Raw genomic sequence first — 19,283 nt, forward strand, 5'->3', positions numbered from 1 at the left:
TCATCGGGTCGAGTCGCTTTTAATTAAGAGTGCAATTAATTAGCACGTTTTTTTCCTTCGTTTTTGTTCGCGTTGTTAGTGGTGAAATCGGGCATTCATTTACCCGATTTCGTCAATGAAAAATGTGTAATGTGGTTTACATTACATGCATTGCTTCGTACTTAGTAGTATATTTAATCGCAATCTGCTACGATATGTCGATTTCGATGTACATATATATATATATATATGAGCAAGAAGACAAAATTCTCGTGACGGATAGATTCTTGAATACAAGTGGTGTATCATGATCTTGTTTTTTATTAGAATTACCACTTTGTTGATAGGAATCGTCCGAGGTTTTTGATTAATGCTGCATAAAAAGTTTAATGAAATATTCAATGAATTTTATAAATATGGATATATAAAAGAAAAGTCTCAATAAAGTCATTGCTTTTGAAAGAAAAAGGTCGAGTAGAGTCATTAGTGAAAAACAAAGAGACTTGTAGAATCATAGTCCGCTTAGTCCTAAATAATAAATTAATTATTTTTAGCTCAGGATTTTCAGCAATTAATATACTAATATACTAATTCCCGTTTCTCCCTCCCCATGCAATCTGCGTTTTCATCTATGCGTGTGCCCAGGTGTTACTCGCATGGGTGAGAAACAGTTTGTATGGGTTTAGTTTTAAGTTCTCCCTCATTGGCGACTGTCGTAGCGTTAGTGATCGTGCACGATGTATTTTGCACCTGTGTGTTTCGCGTGTTAGGTGGTGGATTCTACATCGTTTCGCGACATTTTTAATCACTTATACGCATAGAAAGTATTTAATTAATGAATAAAATATCAAAATAATTACATGATAACGAATAGAAACATTCGTATGTTACCGGAGTATTTGTATGCAGAGTGTACCGGTATATACTAATATTTATATTGAAAGTAATGCTTTATGCAACAAAAAAAAATAATAATAAAAATAAAATAAAAATAAAATAAAAAAGAAACATTCAACTCTTTTGAATATTAGATGAACCATATTTTAATGAATAAAGCAGTACTCGTATGCTACTAGTATGTTTATATACTAGTACATACTAGTATTTATATCGAAAGTAAAACTTTACGCAAAGGTCATTAACCTTGACAGTCGATTTCAGCAAATTGGTACGTACCCATAATTAATTAAGAATTAGAAAATACGTGATTGAGCTAGGGTGTCAGAGATGTCCCGGGACATACTCTCTAGTGTAGGCTTTTGCACCCTGGCGGTATGTGAGAGAATCGTGGAGTGTGTGTGTTGGAACGATTGTTTTGCTATTTTTTTAAATATAGGAATAAATAGGCAGGTAGTTTACTTAGGTGTGAATGGTCTTTAATTTTTAAGTAGGTAGGGCCGGAAGACGTAATATGTAATTTCTACTCGGTAGTGGAAAGTCCTCGTCTCCGGGTATTCGCAAAGTTTCAGCAAATTTTAGAATTTTTCAGTATGTCTATCTTTGTTTTTTTTTTTTCTCTTTCTCCTCTTTTTTTGTCTTGCTGACGCTTTGTATTGCGAAAATATATCAGTATCAAACAGTTTAAAAGTCTTTACGATTTATTTAGAAATTAATTTCTTACGGATTGACAAAGATTTTTGAACGTGCGAGATACTTAGTATTAAGAATACAATACTTCGCACTTTCGTGATTCATAAAATATGTAATTTGTTGTTTATATATTGTATTATTAAAGTAAGAATAGTAAAAGCAAAAGATATAAATGGTCGAGTAAAAAAGTAAGGCCATAAGATGTGTTATAGAATTTTTTTGATTTTGTTCGATAGTTTCTAATTTTTTTTTTTTAGTGCGAAGTATTAATTATAGGTTCATCGATTAAATCGAAAATGAAGCATTCGAGTAAATGTGTCTGTGGAAATGCGTACGATTGGTGAATTCTTTTGGTTCATCGATCGTCCACAGGCTAGGATAGTTAATGAATGATATAATAATATTTTATTTATTTATTTTCTTTTTTCTTTCATGCGTTGCGTTTTAGGGAATGCTTCAGAATACAATAGTTAAGGCTCGAGGCAAAGAGATTATTTGCCGAAGAGACTAACTATCGACTACGAGTTATTTTTCGAAGGTCGTCGACATATCAACAACCTTCGTTGATAGCTTGTGGTCTTATTTTTTATTTATATTTTATTGCGTAATCACTTTGCTCGTCTATAATAATAACAGTTATCATCGTATTCTTTTCTCGTTCATTTTTATACAGGGAATTTATGAAACTTTTAAAAATTATAACATAACTAATTGATACTCTTTCTGTTTCAGGTGAACGTCGTTGGATCATCTATAGACAACTTTATTCGTTTCTCCTGTTAGAGCACCTGGTTTATTCGGTCATTATTATTTGAACATATATATGTATATATTCTATATATACACATATATATATATATTTACCTGTATTCCTGAAGGCTACTCTCTAACGTTAATATAAATAATTTTGTTAAACTATTTTAACAGTCAATGACTACGTTGACATCGATATTTTTTCTTTATTCGATTCAAGCAATAACTAATTCAACATTTTTCCTTACAGTAATAATTCTTAATAAATTATTTAAATATCGATATTGCATTTGCACGATCGAGATATGCGAGATTATTTTTCTATTGAAGATTACTTTCTATAACAACGATAATATAATATCATATCATATTATAATGAATAGAATTAATAGAATGAATAGCAAGTCTCGTGAGTGGTTTCGTCGCGTTAGTTTTATTAGTCGATAGTTTTATTTCGTCGATAGTTAATCGTAAAATGGCGTAGAGACAGGCAGACTGAATTCTCGAATTTCCAAATATGATTCGATTTAAAGAAAGAGATGAGAGCTCTCGGTCGTCTCGTCAAAACGAATTCTAAAAGCAGCTTTCCTCATCGTTATCTGTCAGCAGGTAGAGATTGCTTTTCAAAAATTACCTCCGGCTTGTCCCACCCCTTAGCACCGTGTACCACCGTAGGCGATGGCACAATCGTAAAACGGAGACAAAGGCGAAGGGTAGACGCTTGACACTCGTTCGTAATCCTAAGATTTAGGCGTACCCTCATACTCCAGAATCGCTATAAACAAAAACAAGGGCTCGTTGTTGAGAAGAGAATAGGTAGCCGGAGCTCGCTACCGAGAGTTTAGGAGGGGGTGAACAGCAAGTGGAAGGGATGCCTACCAGGGAGATGTGGATCGTTATTAATACAAAGGGACGATGCTTCCCAAATCCCAATCTGAAATACGACGGGGAATAATCCGGTTGAAATAAAACGAGGATCCGTGAACCACGTTAAAGTTAAGCTTATTCGGCATTGCGTTCCCGCGTATTTGTCCGTTTTGTGCGTATCCCATGTACGTATGTATATGTGCGTGAGATAACGTTGAAAATATGAAGGTTATAAGAAAAGCAAAACATATTCCGTTGTTTTTCGACTTTCTCGACGATGGTTATCGTAACGCAGATAGATAGGGAATTTTTTGTTTTCTTTTCCTCCCCGTCCCCCATTTCTTTTTTTTCTTTTTTTTTTTTTGATCGTACTCCGTAGGATTAGAAGTCTGAACAATAGATAAAAGGGAGATAATTTAGCACGTGGTCATCGATAGGGCAGCAGACTTCGCAGCGGGAGTAGCTAAATTTGTAGCTTGTATCGATCCTTGGCGTTTGATCGTCGATCGGCGGAGAGTCCGGGAGATAAAATATCGTGGCCATTAAAGAACCGACTACAAGGAGGTCCGGTCTTGCTTTTGGACGTGGCATATGCCGAGCATTAAAAGTTGCAATTCGCCTGACGCCGAGACTGATATACGAGCTACGTGGAAATATCTTTAGTAAATTGCTTTATTTACCATCTCTTTTCTCTCGGCGTTTTATATACTCATAGATTATACAAGGTTCGCGATTATAAATTAGTATTTAATTTTGAAAATAGAACTTTAGAGATAGGTATATATATATATATATATGCATACATAAATACACATTTTTAGATAGAAATTATTTAAAGAATAATATACATGATTTATTATCGTATTTAATTTTTTACATACAATAACAATAGAAATATTTCTCAATTGATATAATTTTATCGATACGATTCATTGTCCAATATCGCCATTGTTCCGATATATACGTCATCGAGAAGGGTCAAAAACGGTTGGTATTCTGCAATCGCAATTGGCAGGTGCACGTCGATAGATCGACAGAAATTGTGGGCGCTTCTCCTCCTGAAGGAAATTACGAGAGTAGGAAGTCGAAGAATCGCGTGGTCGGCAGGTGCACTTTCGCTCGTCCGCTATGTAGTCTTGGAAAATCGACGTCGATCGAGTAAAGAAAAACGTTTTGAAATCGAATAACGAAGATAGTTGTAGGTAATTAATAATCGTCGCTGGTTAAAAAGTATCGGATCGAAAAAGAAAGTTATATGGGGAATTCGTCAAACGATGATGGGATATCCTGATATTATGGTAGTCGAATAAGAGGGGAAAGGGAGCTTGAACAATGGCAAAGGGTTTATGACATCAAATATAACAGCCATCTGCTCGATCGTAATTACAAAGTATTCAAGAGTTCTCGTGTATTCGTGCGCGTATATACGTGTACGCAAATAAATGCATAAAGATGTGCACGCGTAACGGTGGCTTCCATAAATAATCGAACGCTAACGAAATAACTAGCTGGACGCGTCTGCCGTATAAACGATACTCGTTCGAAGTATTAGTCGGAAGAATCAACGTCGTCCGAACGTTCCGAAATTCAACTATGACAAAATATTCAACGGATCCATAAACTCGTAATGGATCATGGTAGGAACATTCGAACCGACTAAAGAGAGAGAGAGAGAGAGAGAGAGAGAGAGAGAGAGAGAAACTGCACTCTCTGTATAGAATCGACAAAACTCGGTATTATAGAGAGGTAGGCGAGAATGGAATTCTTGAAAATTTATCGATGCGATAAACCATATCGATGGATCGTAAGTTGAACAAAGTAAAAGAAGAAAGTCTCTGTCGGGAAGTAGACGCGATGATTGTAAAGGAGAAATCATATGAGCGCGCGCATCAGACACTGTAGAAGAAGAATCAGACGGGAAAAGAAAGAAAGAAAGAAAGAAAGAAAGAAAGAAAGAAAGAAAAAAACAAGACGACTTGGCCCTGAAGTCCTCTTCCTCTCTTTGCCTCTCTCCCTCCTCCCACGCTCGTATATAATCTTGGACGTTAAGTGGGGACCTCCGCGGCGCCGTAGGCCCAGCGAGTTTTATCACCAGGCTCATACGGTTTCAATACGCCATCAATAATAAAGTTCTTTCCTCTCGCGATACTCCCGAGACACGCGCGTGTGAGAGCGAGCGAAAACGACACAACAGAGAAGTAGAGAGAGAGAGAGAGAGAGAGAGAGAGAGAATCGTTGTGTTGTGTTACGTTTTAAAGGTCGTGAGCGTTCCCTCTTTCGCGACGCGAATAATGGAACCGGTACGTCTCGTTCATTCGCCACTCGTACTCTTCACGGACACGGTCACATTGTTGCGATGCCTTGAAAGATGGCCGCAATTAAAGCTCTGCGAAATTTCTTCGAATCATTTTGTCTCCGCTCTCTCTCCTTTCTTACTCTCTTTCTCTCTCTTCTTTTTTCTCTTTCTTCTATACGACGACATCAAAATCACTGTCAAGCCGAACGAAATTATTTATGTAGAAATAAAATCAAAGACCGAGCGACTTTTGGATTCTATTAAATTTCCACATACATGTTTCCGAGTTATTATTAGATACTTAAATCGATCGATATTAATTGCAGTATTAATTGAAAGCAATGTGGCACAGTAGGCGAGCTCGTTTTTAATTTTAATTTTCGCGTGCCCAATTAGAGAGACTCGAAGATGCTCGATTATATTCATTAGACGATAGAAAAGAATTTTTTTTTTTGTAAAGTCTTTTATAGAGAAGGATTCCCGTAGATAGGCTGCACGTGTTCTAGCTTCGTGATGAGGATCAATTAATCATGCGATGGCAACGAGAGCGCTCTTTGATTGTTATTGAAATGAAATTTCAATTTCTAGTTATTTCCGCTTCCTAGATCGACGGGTGTAAAAGGTATCGAGATCGTAGAAATTAATATGATAATCGGTGTGCTCCACTTATTTGTATCTGTGCGAAAAATGTCGTATTGAAAATAATGCTTGGCTCGTGTATATATAATAGTTTTAATGTCGGACAATTTAAGACTTTCTTTTATAATTGCTCTATATCAATATAAATGATCGCTCGTGTATATACCGATCTCGTGTTCGACGTTCTAAAAAAAGAAAAGATACAATATATATATATATTTTTTTTCTTTTTCTTTCTTCTTTACAATCGAAATAATATTATAGACACGAAAATAATACTAAAGATATATGGGTATCTATCTCTGTTAACGAACAGAGATATCTGAATAGATTAAGGAGAACTCGGTACTCGATTCGAACAGTTTATTTCCGTTTCTCGAGTTCGTAGAAAGCTCGCAGAAAACTTTCAAAGGAAGAAATTAGATAGTTAGTCGGACAGATTTAACGGGCACGAATACGGAACACATCTATTGTGATCGTTCTCCAAAATAATTGAAACGCATCGCGAAGAAGTAGCAACGGTTTACGCGTTTACTAATGAGCAAAGGCGAAGCCGTAGGAACGTTAGGAAACGACAGGGGAAAGTGCGTGTAAAAGAGGCAGTAAAGAAAGGTAAATGCCGTCCAAGCGTGGCACGCATCGTGGAAGAAGGCACAAACCGAGCGTGCCTTCTTGGGAGAATTTAACAATCGGATGGTCTAACTAAGAAATCGTGTTTCGTGACCACCGATAGATACCATCGACTCGAAATAAAGAAAAGCATATTTTCTTCCTATGACGTGTAACATCGTAGTTTCGAGTCAGCCAAGTGAAAATTCACGAGATCATTAACTGCAAGGTACTTAATATTTTTTTAACACATTAACTTAATCGTAATTATTTATAAGCCGAACATTGCCCTATCCCACGCTAAGTGAGAATATTATAAAGGAGCAATTGCGAATATACGAGTAATATATATATATATATATATATATATATATATATATATATATTGTATTATGTATATCTACAATAAATTTAAATACGTAAACGTTCGTTGCATAATACACGGATCTTTTCGGATTGGATGAACACGCGCACGCATGCACGCATGCACGCACGCACGCACATAGGTGGCCGGATGAAACGCATAGCCGAACACAGATATCTGCATTGGGACGCGTATACTTGGATGAATCGCCGCGGCGATCAAAGCGAATGCTCCAAAGTGATAGGCCACAGCGCAATAAATGATTGTGATTTATGAGGCTGTAATTACTAATTAGTAGATAATTGTAATATAGTAGTACGAGAGAACATAAATATGGATTGATACTGGCCGTATATTTTTCACAGTTGCTATATGGTCAACATGTTCCAGGAACAATCTTCTTTCCGATAACCGGCCATATGATTTAAAAAAAAAAAAAAAAAAAAAGAAAGGAAGAAAAAATCAAAAAGAAAAAAGATACAGAATACGATGAAAATCTTACATGGAGTTTAAAGCGAAGTGAAAGTAGTATCGCGAATGCCGCGTCGACATTGATTTCATCGCTTTTACCGAGTTCGCTCTGTTTAGAAGGCACACACACATATATATATATATATATATGTACTTTTGTAAGGAGTAAAAAGAAGGGGGGCATCGACAACGGCGTCATTCGTTGCTTGTGGGTTCGACGGCCTGACTCGTAAGATATCGTAGCACAGCGACAAGAAGAAAAACCGTGGACGCGTTGAGGAGACGAAGGAAAGACCCGCTGGGCAGATAGGATCTTCTCGTGCTAATAATTATTGCATTAATTAGTCGGCAACGATGGGGGAGTTCTCCCCTCTAGCTTCACCATCGTTCAATCTACGTAAGAGGGAGAGGGAAAGAGATAGATAGGATGTATCTAGTAGCGCGAGGAATACACTAGAACGCGTGTGCTTTGCGAGACAGAGCGAGGAATCAGGCGCAGGTAGGCATTAACGAAACCACGCGGCTGAGACTGACGAGACGGCCGGATTTTCCGGCTGACTATCGTACAAGTTATACTCGATATAATATTTGTTAACATACTCTACTGACAAAGTAGTAATTGGTAAGTGCAAGTAAAATTCGTCGGGGAGTTCTTTTTTTTTTTTCTTTCGTTTCTTTTTTCTTTTTTTCTTTCTTTCTTTCTTTCTTTCTTTTTGTTATTTCTTTATTTTTATTATTATTATTATTTTTTTCTCGTTTTTTTTTTCTCGTTTTTTTTTTTCCAGACCAAGATTTTCCTTTTTAGCAAATGCAAATACCTTTCGGGACGACGTTCTCATCCGTTTTATGAATAGGTTGCGATCGAATTATAGATAATTAACTCATTAAGATTTTTATCAATACTTCGTCGGGTTTGATTCAGTGATTAATAAATATTTTCCCGTCGATAATAAGGAAAGCAAGGCACGTAGTACGTTTATCGTGAATTCATATAAATTTATAAGCCCTGGAGGTACGATGAAAAGCAACGAAGGAACGTTATAATAAATGAAGCAAATAAGAAATACGACGATCGATGTATCGATCGATCGATCGACCGATCGTCGTTCATATTCGCGCCGAGTCACGTCGTAATTAAGTTGATCATTAACGTCATCGCGATCTCGTCGTCGGAGACGAGGAGAGAACGAAGAAGCAAAGAGCTCGCTCGAATCGCAATGAGTTCATTGGCGCATACCGTTACGCGATGGTTGCGAGGTGATAGGGTACCTTGACTAATGCGATCGTAGCGTTGCACCTTGCAAATTGGCGACCATAGCCCTTCAATGTGGTTGACGACGAAAAGTGAGGCGAAATTTGAAGGAAGTATGAAACGGAATAAAGAAGGATGACGTGATTGTTTTCGGAATATAATTATTTTAATACAAGTTAAGATCGATATGTACGTGTATATGTGTGTATATACATATATATATATATATTAAAAAGAGAAATTGTTGAGAAGTCGGAGAATCAAAATTTCCCGGGACGTCTTATAGGGTGATCTTATAATATCTCTTGGCAGGGCTCCCGTAATTTAATTTTCTTCGCGACGATAAGAGGACGACGCCTTAGCGAAGAAGCAAGCACAAGCTCTGATATCGACACGTCAAACGTAAATACATGCAGATTAGATATTTTCCTATGATATGCGCCGGTGGATCTCTTCGACGGCAAAGGATTCACTCGGTATATACTGTATATACATAAGTATAAAGATATATACGTGTATCTACGTAGGTAGACTTATCCACACGTAGACAAACGCGCGTATCACATCTACGGGCGTATAAAGATGGCGTAGATAGGCGTCGCGCGTTATCTATCCCCCTTTCCTCGAATCCCCGTGCCCTTAAACTCGCTCTACGTATTCCTAGCGACGATATTGCCAAGTGTGCACTACGGTTGAACGTGTGTAAGCGGATATTGGCTATACATATTTATAGGAGAGCAACGCTACCAACGCTTTTGCAGGCGCGCACACTTGCAGCCTTCTCGTAGAGCTTCGTTCTTTCGTTTCCAACTCTCTCGCCCTTTTGCGAGCGAATGCGAGCGTGAACCCATCTCGTTCGAGACCGGCTCCGACCTATACCTACTATACTCTCTACTCTCGCCTTCTCTTTAATCGCTCCATCTTCTTTCATTTCTCTTTCTCTTCTACCTTCTTCGACTCTTTACTTCCTCGGCACAGTAGCCAACGTGGGTGTGTCAGGTACGAAAAGGGATCCCCTTTGTCCAGTCGTTTTGTCCAAAGGAAAATATTTTCGATCTTAACGTTTACGCTCGTGATCATTTTCTTCATGCTCTTATTATCATTTAGATGAATAACCATGCCTAATAAATTGATAAACTCGGAGATATTCGGCTCCTTCTCGAAAATATCTTCGGTAACTAATTAACGCGAGAAACAGTCTTTTCTTAATGATCACTTTCTATCGCGACTATTTTCTCCCCGTTTTGTATTTTCATTTCGACACTTAATTAGTTTTAATGTAAATAGGAAATCTTTCCTTTCTAAACACTTTCTTTCGCGATTATTTTCTCTTCTATTTCTATTCTTATAGCTTTGCCAGCTTATTTAATAAAAAGGAAAGATTGAGATATTATTAGAGCCAATCGATCCTTTGGTACGTACGTATTTGTTAACTAATAGCATTAGCTGAAATCTTTTTCTTTTCTTTTTTTCTTTTTTTTTTTTTTTTGCTAACATCTTTTTATCGCGTCTATCCTCTATCCGTACTTATTTCCATTGGGGTATGCAAATGAGTGTAACGAGTATATAGTATTTTCCTTTTCTTTTTTCCAAGTATTATTTTCTTTGCAATTCTATGCTTACGTTTGACAGCTTAGTGTATACGAGGTAAACATTGATATATTGTTAGAGTCAATCGATTCCTTGATACATACTCGCTAATTAATCGCATTAACTAAATTTTTTCTATTAACTATCGATTCTGTCCTTTCTCAGTATAGATATTTCCATAGGGCATTTAAACGAGTATAACGAGTATATAGCATTCTCTCTTTTTTCTTTGCGAGTATATAATTACTTATTAACGCGCTCTTTTCCACTAATGAGTTACTTTGTTTAAATGTTTGTGAAAGAAAAAATAATGCTGGATCGGTCTCTAAAGAAATGGACAACGACTAAGAACTCGTTTCCCTTCAAACACTTCATCTCGCATGTATTCCGTAGTTCAAAACCGAACGGGCGTCGGTATTTTTCAATTAATTTTTTTTCCAAGCACTAAGAAGCTTGGCCCTTTGGGACGCGCGTGCCGCGACCGGATATATATCGACAGGCCATGAGCGAGGAAGAGCGAAGTAGTTGCTCCTCGTATCGTGCCACATACGTTCTATCTCTGTCATTCTTACTTCTTTTCTTTTATATTTCTTTTTCTTTTTATTCTTTTTATTTATTTTTTCTTTTTGTTGCGGTTTCTCTTCCTCCTCTTCGCCTCCGCTCACGAAAGAAGAGAGTCCATATCGCGCTCGGCATGAAAGAGCACTCGTTCTCACTCGAAGCCGCGCGCGGATCAATCAGAGGCGGCCTATAATTAACGAGTTACGGCCGTGCCGCCGCGTTTGCATTAAGACGCGGCTTTTTGTCACTCGCGCGCTCCGCTCGAGGGGCCCTCCGAAGAGCCGCGCGGTCCCTCCGTAATTACCTACGGCGGCAGACGGTCGCTAGCCCTTTTCTCGCTGCCGAGCAAAGACTTTGCTAAAGAGAGATAGAAAAAGAGAGAGAGAGAGAGAGAGAGAGAGAGAGAGAGAGAGAGAGAGATCTGGTTTCTCGACGATCCCAATGTGGATACGACACGTAGGGAGGACGAACCTCTTCTATCCTCCCTCACCTTAGCTTTAGCCTTCGCCTTTAACTTTCCCTCGTCCCTCCGGTCTGTTTCTTTGAGCGCTGCTTCTTCGATTGGCTATACCGTGTATGTTTTTCTCCATACCGGACAGAGAAGAAGAGAAGAGTACACTTTAGAGTCAGTCCTCTTTCCCGCTGAGCAGAGGACGCGCAAGGTACGCACGCTTTCAGAGTGAGCATAACAACGTCTAGAAGCGTAATTAGTAGGCGTGAACGCACGCCTACCAGACACCGTCTCTTTTTCTCCCTCGCTGAGCTCACGCCTTCTTCTCTCCGTCTTTTGCTCTCTTTTCGTCGTCCTTACCGTCCGCGAAAATCGTTTAAAGAACTCCGGCTGTGTTGTCCGATGAGAAAGAGACGGACGTTTGGCCTCTGATCGGATTGCTTTTCTTCTACCTTTAGGAGAATACGCTCGCGTGCCCGTCATTAACGTTAGAATCATTACTTAAAGAAAGAATGTATCCTCCCTCGAATATTATATACTAACTCTCGATACGAGTTTTCTTTCGTTAAGGAATTAGAAACGTAGATATGTGTACGTATTACGAATATTGAATTAATTATTATAGAGTGTAAATCAGTTCGGTATATCGGGGATAGGTTTAAACGTTTAAACGATGTCGCTTTGATTTGGATTCGGCGAATGTTCGATGACGATTCTCTTTCTCTTAGATTTCTCGTAGACGCAAAAAAAAAAAAAAACGTTGGGCGCGAGAAATTTCGACGAGTAAAATTCGAGCGTGTCGGTAGGGCTCTTTCGGTAGTCGCACACTTCGTTGGACTTTGTCGGTTGCAGATCATTATCGATACTTTGAGCGAAGAAGCATCGTCACCCTCTTTCCCTCCGACCGGTTTCGTTGTAACACTCTTGATGTCGCGATTGTGACAAAAATGGTGCGTATCCGCCGGAAGTTCTTCTTTTCCTCCTCCTCCTCCTCCTCCTGCTTCTCCTCCTTCTTCGTCTTCTTTTTCGGGAATCTCCATTATTTTGTAGTTAGCTTTTTTCCTCTCGGTCGACGCTCGGCTCTTTACTAGAATGATTCGTCGTTTCGAGACACCGAAGAAAAGAGACAAGAGGCGCAAATTCGTTTAAACTCGGCACGGTCGACGACAGCCGGCGCATCTGCCAGTACCGCGACGAATCGAGCCCGCCAAATTAATCGATCTCGATCTCATCAACGCGGCTTCTATTGCAATTGCAAATCGTTTTATCTTCGGCATCGTGAGCGCGGATTAACGTGGTAGCGCGTGTTTCGTCTAATTATCGTCGTTTTTCTTTTTTCTTTCTTTCTTTATGTGTATATATATATATATATATATATATATATATATATATATATATATATTTTTTTTAATTTTACACGGAAAAGGAGTTGGTTTTCGTGTAAACCCTTTACTGATCCTTCGACGTAAGATCTTTTTCTTTTTCTTTTTCTTTTTCTATATTTCTTTTGCTGGACGTTACGCCCGAGATGTTCGAGATGCGTGTGAACGTGAACGCGTGCGTACACATTAATCATACCGGGCGCTCGCCACTACGGACAACGTAGCCAGCGACTGCAATTGTTATGCTAACCGCTCTTCGCTCGGCTATCCGCTCTTATACAGTCTACGTTTCCTGCCCGACCACCTGTTACCCTTTCGAACCACGACCCTCTCTTTCTTCCTCCCTCTTTACGCGTCCCTCTACATTTCTCTTTCTCTTGCTAACGCTTTCAAGCCTCCTCCCTAACTGTCGACTCGTCCATCCTATATCGATGCACGTAGTACATACTTACGAACTCCTTCCCACTTTGTTTTCTTTTCCTTCTTAAAACGTTTTTAGATTAACGTGTAGATCGATTTCGATCTATGTTTAATTGGGACGACATATTAAATAAAATTTTCAAAGACGAACCGAAACCGGTAATTCTTCATTCTCATAATTCGGTTTAATTGACTCGTACGGTATTATCCTGGAAATCCAAACTGCGTCGACATGGAATAAAATTATAATATCTTAGCGTGTAGATACGGGTAAGGATAATGAACCGTGCTAAAGAATTCTTTACGATCGTTATCTTAATAACCGCCTGTTCTTCGAGCAAGGCATAAATTATACGAGAACATTTACGCGTCGTGTACGCGAAATTTTTTTTTTCTTTCTTTTCTTTTTCTTTCTTTTTTTTTTCCTTTTTATACTTCGATATTAACGAGTATTAGAAATTAGGAAGAATATGTCGGAAAAAGGAACGAAATTTTTATTAGAATTTTGGTTATTACTTTAATTACGGATCGCTTTGGAAGTGCGAGAAAGAAACGAATAATAAATTAGTAGTTTCGTTAATGTCGAGTTTATTTATGAGCTATTAAATCATCGTTCGAAAAATGAATATCCGATCGAGTCCGTGGACGATTGGAATGTTAAATGAACGTTCGAGTGCGAATCTACGATCTCATTTATATTGCCTTAACACCCTTTTTCTCGTTAGCAAACGTAGTTATTCACTCGGGTATTCTTCGGAAAACTATGACTATAAAAATGAGCGGTCAAGATACGCCGTCAAGATCGTCAGGGAAACAAATGAGGACGGTGCGGCTTTTAATTGCCGCACCTGCGGCACTCGGCCGCACGCCGCCGCACCGCCAGCGGCGAAAACGCGCGGAGGTGATAATTCTTCTTCTACAGCTGTTCGATCGCGTTTTTCGAAACGTCATCGGTGCGTATCGAGAAGAAACGAACGAAGCCAGGACGTTGACTTCCTTTGCTTGTTAGACTGTTCAAATAGTAAAGTCATTTCTTCGTCTCGCGCGCGTACTCGCTATGCATTGTTAATTTTATAATCGATAATTCCTTGTCGATTGATTTTTAATCCTTAAGACGCGATATAGTTTCTTTGCTCGAATAGAAATATCGGAAATGAATTCTCGATGACTTTCTCTACTTAAGCGATTTCTTAGGTTCTTTAATGAAGTAAGTTTCTATGTGTAGGTGTCAGGAAACGGACGAGCGAGAGCTCTACGAAGAGTAATCATCGAGCAGATATTTATTTTCTATTATTTCGTGGGAATCGGCCGGCTTGTTTGTTCCTACCTCTTGGATTCAGAAGCTTCGCTTTTCTCTCTCTCTCTATCTCTCTATCCCCTCTCCGTTCTCCGTCTCTTTCTCTTTTTAGTTCAATGACGGATTTTTATTTCTTCCCTGGCCTCTCCATCAAGAAACCGACACGCACCTATAGCCCCCTCCCCCTCCCTCTTCCGGTAGCGATGGCTTCGAACCATTCTCCGCAATAATAACGTTACGATCATTAATCTTCGGCGGGTTATGACCGAAAGGATTTATTTATCCGTAAGCTTTATATCTATATTTATTACACCGTCCCTATATTAATTTATCCTCTTGTGTAGTACTTAATATCAACGGCTAGTTATCAAGGATATTTTCATTTATAGAAAATAAACGATTTGTCGAGTAACTCGAGTAAACGATATTACGATATTACATCGAAACTAATATCGACTAGTCGTATGTATCCGCTTAAAAATCGCGTGATGAAAATTACAAAGGGCGTTCTTAGAAATTCGGTCGATACGCAGGAACGTGATAGGACCATAGGAAACTACGTACGTAAGTATGTATATCGATATACGAGAGAACGTTTTCGCTTCGAATGTCTACCTACTATCGTGTACGTACGTATATAGCATCGTCGTCGTCGTCGTCGTCGTCGTCGTCAAGCTGAATACGTGCGAGGTTAAACGCACGGCTCGCTGGTAACAACGTAATACATGTTTCCAACCGATCTTGTCCGTACGATCTCGTACACCCGGTAGACAGATAGAGAGAGAGAGACTAGCTATTAGTCGAGGTAGTAGTAGCCTTCGGTCGTTGAGTCCTGGGAAGACTCGTTAGATGCGTGCGATGCGCGTTGCGTGGCACGTAAACGTTGCGTGATACGAGCGCGATTGGTTCTATGGGAATCCAACAGCATTGACGAGGCCCGTTTATTAACCTACTTAGATATCCGATTGCTCCAACCATCGGCAGATGGAGATATTCTCTCAATTTCCCTCCCCTCTCTTTCCCTCTTTCTCTCTTATTCGAGTTGTTCGATCAGGGATACTCGTAATTCGTTTTACCTGGCTCGCGTGGGCTCCCATCGAGTCGTTCTCTTTCCGATGCCACCTTATTCCGCACGGTTCGAAAGACCGAAGTACTTTTGTGCGAGCGGCTCGATTGTTCGGACTAATGATGGATGGATCCTTGGCTGACGCTCGGTAGGCCTCCACCTACGCGATAGAAACGTATCAATCTACGTCGAATCGGTCGCTGAAAGTTTACGCGTCCTGTCGCCACGCGTTCTCCTCATGGGAATCCATTAGTTACGACTTCTTTCCGTGTCTAAATCGTTCGCTTCCCGTTCTTCTGAAAGTTTACTCCGAAACGTTCGCAACGGGAAACACAAGGGACTTTCCAAGTATTCTATACTTAGATACTAGCTATTTCGAAACATTACCATTGCATTTTTATCCGATCTATCGAAAAAGATCAAAGAGATCTCGTTAATTTTCTTTTTCTTTCATGGAAACGGCAATGTGGACGACGGCACAGAGAAACAGAGAGAGAGAGAGAGAGAGAGAGATGATAATGCGCGAAGTTGCATGTAATTTCCCACAGTCGAACGTAAAGCATCATCGTTTTTCTCACTTTCACTTCGCTATATTCAACTAACGTAAGATCGTTCGAAGAGATAATACTCGCGGAACGAGCGAACATTCGCCAAGCGAGAGTCTTATTGTATTTAGAGATCATTTCTAATTTTTCATAGAAGGTAGAGGACGACGCTTCGGCTACGACGTTTAGAACTCTTCTTAGATTTTAAAGCGTGACGTTTAATCGCGTTACGTCCTACCTTCGCGGATATAAGACCAAGTTTCTTTCTTTTATTTATAGGTACGTACCTCCGACACCGAAGGCACAATTTCAAAGTTTTCGTCACGAATGAGCAACGCCACGAGCGACTCGGTGTCGACGATGCCGTCCCGGCCAACTCACGCTAACTTTTATTTTTTTTTTTTTAACTTTTGTTTTTTTCCTTTCCTTTTTTTTCATTTTTTCTTTTTCTCTCGCGGTTTCTCGCGGCCTTATAGTCTTTTCAAAACTGCTGTCGTAACCAAACCATCGATCCCTCCTTTTTTCAAAATCCTGACATCACAACCATAGGAAAATCTCCTTACTTCGATATTAATTTTTTACATCAAGTCTCTAAACCTCCTTCCTTTATTTCAATAGAATTACGATAGAAATTGAGGAAGAAATCGGGTTTAGTTAAAATCCTCTTTCTCAAATCGGTTGTTAAAGTTCCAACAACGGCTAAAGTTCTCCAGTGAATCTTTTCAACGTAACAAAATACCTACTTGAATTTCTCGAAGAGGAAAGTGTGATATTTGCAGTTTATGCGCAGTCACGACTAGACGGGACATGAATTTAATTACTTTTCATACTTTTCGCAGGTTCACCGCGACGCGAGGCGCGTTGACAGTCCGTTTGTTGTTTTCGGTGTTAACAGCGAGGACGGAAACGAAATACGTTCGAAGGAGTAAAAGGCAGAGAAAGGCAAGGGGTGATGTAGCGGGTTGTAAGAGAAAAGACTATGCACGACTTTGCTTGGCTTTTAAATAAACGCCTGTCTTCCTTCCCCCTTTTGACTTTACGGTAATAGGTTTGTTTGCATTCCAATTTCCACGAGTTTATTCCCCTTCTTTCTTTTTTTTATCGCTTCTCCTTCGTACTCCTCTTATTATTTTATTCTCTTCTTCTTTTCTCGTTCTTTTTTTCTTTTTTCTTTTTTTTTTTTTCTCTTTTCTTCTCTTGGTACCGAATGATCTCGTAATAAAGTTCGATCGCAGTTCTCTCCTCGAGTTCATTGTTTCTTCGTCATATTTAATCTTCACGATTTACAAGCGTGATCGTTTCATTTCAATCATACATTTTCTGAATTGAATCGTACATCTTTCAACGCGAGTCATAATGCAACGCTTCACTCGTAATTATTAAAAATTGTCAAGGGTGGTAGTGCATAACCGTAAGCGTAATTTCAATAATATTTCAGAAATACGAGCTATTCCAACGATCGTATAGACAAAAGAACGAGGTGGGCGGATATGAAATTCGTAATTTATACGACAGGAAGCACAATGTAACTCGACAAAAAATTCGTGCAGGAAAATTCATTACGATGGAATCGCGAGTGAGTTTCGTACCAGGTACAATGGGTAAAATAGCATTAGTTTCTCCATTATATCGAGATTAATATAATAGGCGAGAAGGATATTCCATCCTAGGAAAAGAGATTTTTGGAGCTTGGAAAACGACGGTGTCTCAAGAGAGAGAGAGAGAGAGAGAAAAGAGAGAAAAGTAAGAACGGACGATGGTCGAGGTTTCATCATAAACTCTCATTATAGTCATAATTATCATGCAAGTAATATAACGTAGAAGCCAGTGGCGTGGCACAATGCACTGAAGATCGTGTTCGCCCTTCGTCGCAGGTTAATCCGCATTGCACGCGAATAAATTGTACGGCTAATTTGATAAAAAAAAAAAGAGAGAGAGAGAGAGAGAAAAGACGTCTGTCGCTGGACGTGTCGACATTGCACAAGAAAAAATAATGTAAATCCCGAAGGAGTAAACGTTGAACTATAATATTTTCATATAGAATAGAGTTTTATAGACTAGAATAGACTTTCATAACGCGTTATCTACTAAGTAAAAGTGTCGAAAGATTTTCTTTTATCGTTGTAGATTTATAACAGGTTCTACTACTTATACGCTGAACGATTCCTTTGGATCTTGTTAGCCGAATAATTTAATGATAAAAATAATCGGTGAATATGATAAAGAGGAGGATGGTCGTATGATTACATTCATTTTTAATTAATATAATTTTAATTAATAATTTTTCGGTTTAAAGTACGCGTATCTATTATGTACGTAGTAAGAGTAATATAAATCATATCGTTTCTATGGGAAAAAGTGTTTATTCTTTCTGAAGATTTTTTTCTTCGTTCAAAGTAACAAGGGACATAGAGACGAACGATCGAAGCTTGGTATTGCTTGGAAACGCGAGATATATTGACCGGACTGTGGGTATCACGGAATCCGTGCATTAATAATCCGGTCGGTCTTTAACCCGTAAACTTTGAAACTCGGACGGGAGTGCGCGATTAAGAGGCTTCCACGGAACGGTCGCGTTTCGTGTTTCCTTTCGCGGTGCGGAGAGTACGAGTTGAGAGAGAGAGAGAGAGAGAGGGTGAGAGGGTGAGTATGTACCTCCCTAGAAAGGGGGGGAAGAAAACTTATAGATGGCCCCGATCGAAGTACCTCGCGTGAGACGTCCGTTTCGAAACGATCGCTTCGAAGATTGCAATCGTTTTTCTACGAGCACGAAGTCGCCCGTTTCTTTCTAACAATTATGAATACACCCGTTCGTTTATCGTAACTTCCTTTTCAAGATATTCACAATTATTTTAATATGATTTTCGCGATTTAAATGAATAACAAATGATACGATATTACAAAATTATTTTCGATCTTTAATTATTTCTATAAGAAACAAGTGTTGGAACGTTTCGTAGTATAAGGGCAAAAATATCGGTGATATCACCCTGGTCGGGAGTTAATAAGTATTCCGCGAGTACCGAGTGGCGAAATATTTGTTTGATAAACAAAGTTCCAAGAGCGTGCGCTATAACTCGTTCGTCGTCGTCGTCGTCGTCGTCGTCGTCGTCGTCGTCGTCGTCGTCGTGGCCGTCGTTGTCGGAGGCTT

The sequence above is a fragment of the Vespula pensylvanica genome, chromosome 23 (genome assembly GCF_014466175.1).
Source record: "Vespula pensylvanica isolate Volc-1 chromosome 23, ASM1446617v1, whole genome shotgun sequence".
NCBI lineage: Eukaryota > Metazoa > Arthropoda > Insecta > Hymenoptera > Vespidae > Vespula > Vespula pensylvanica.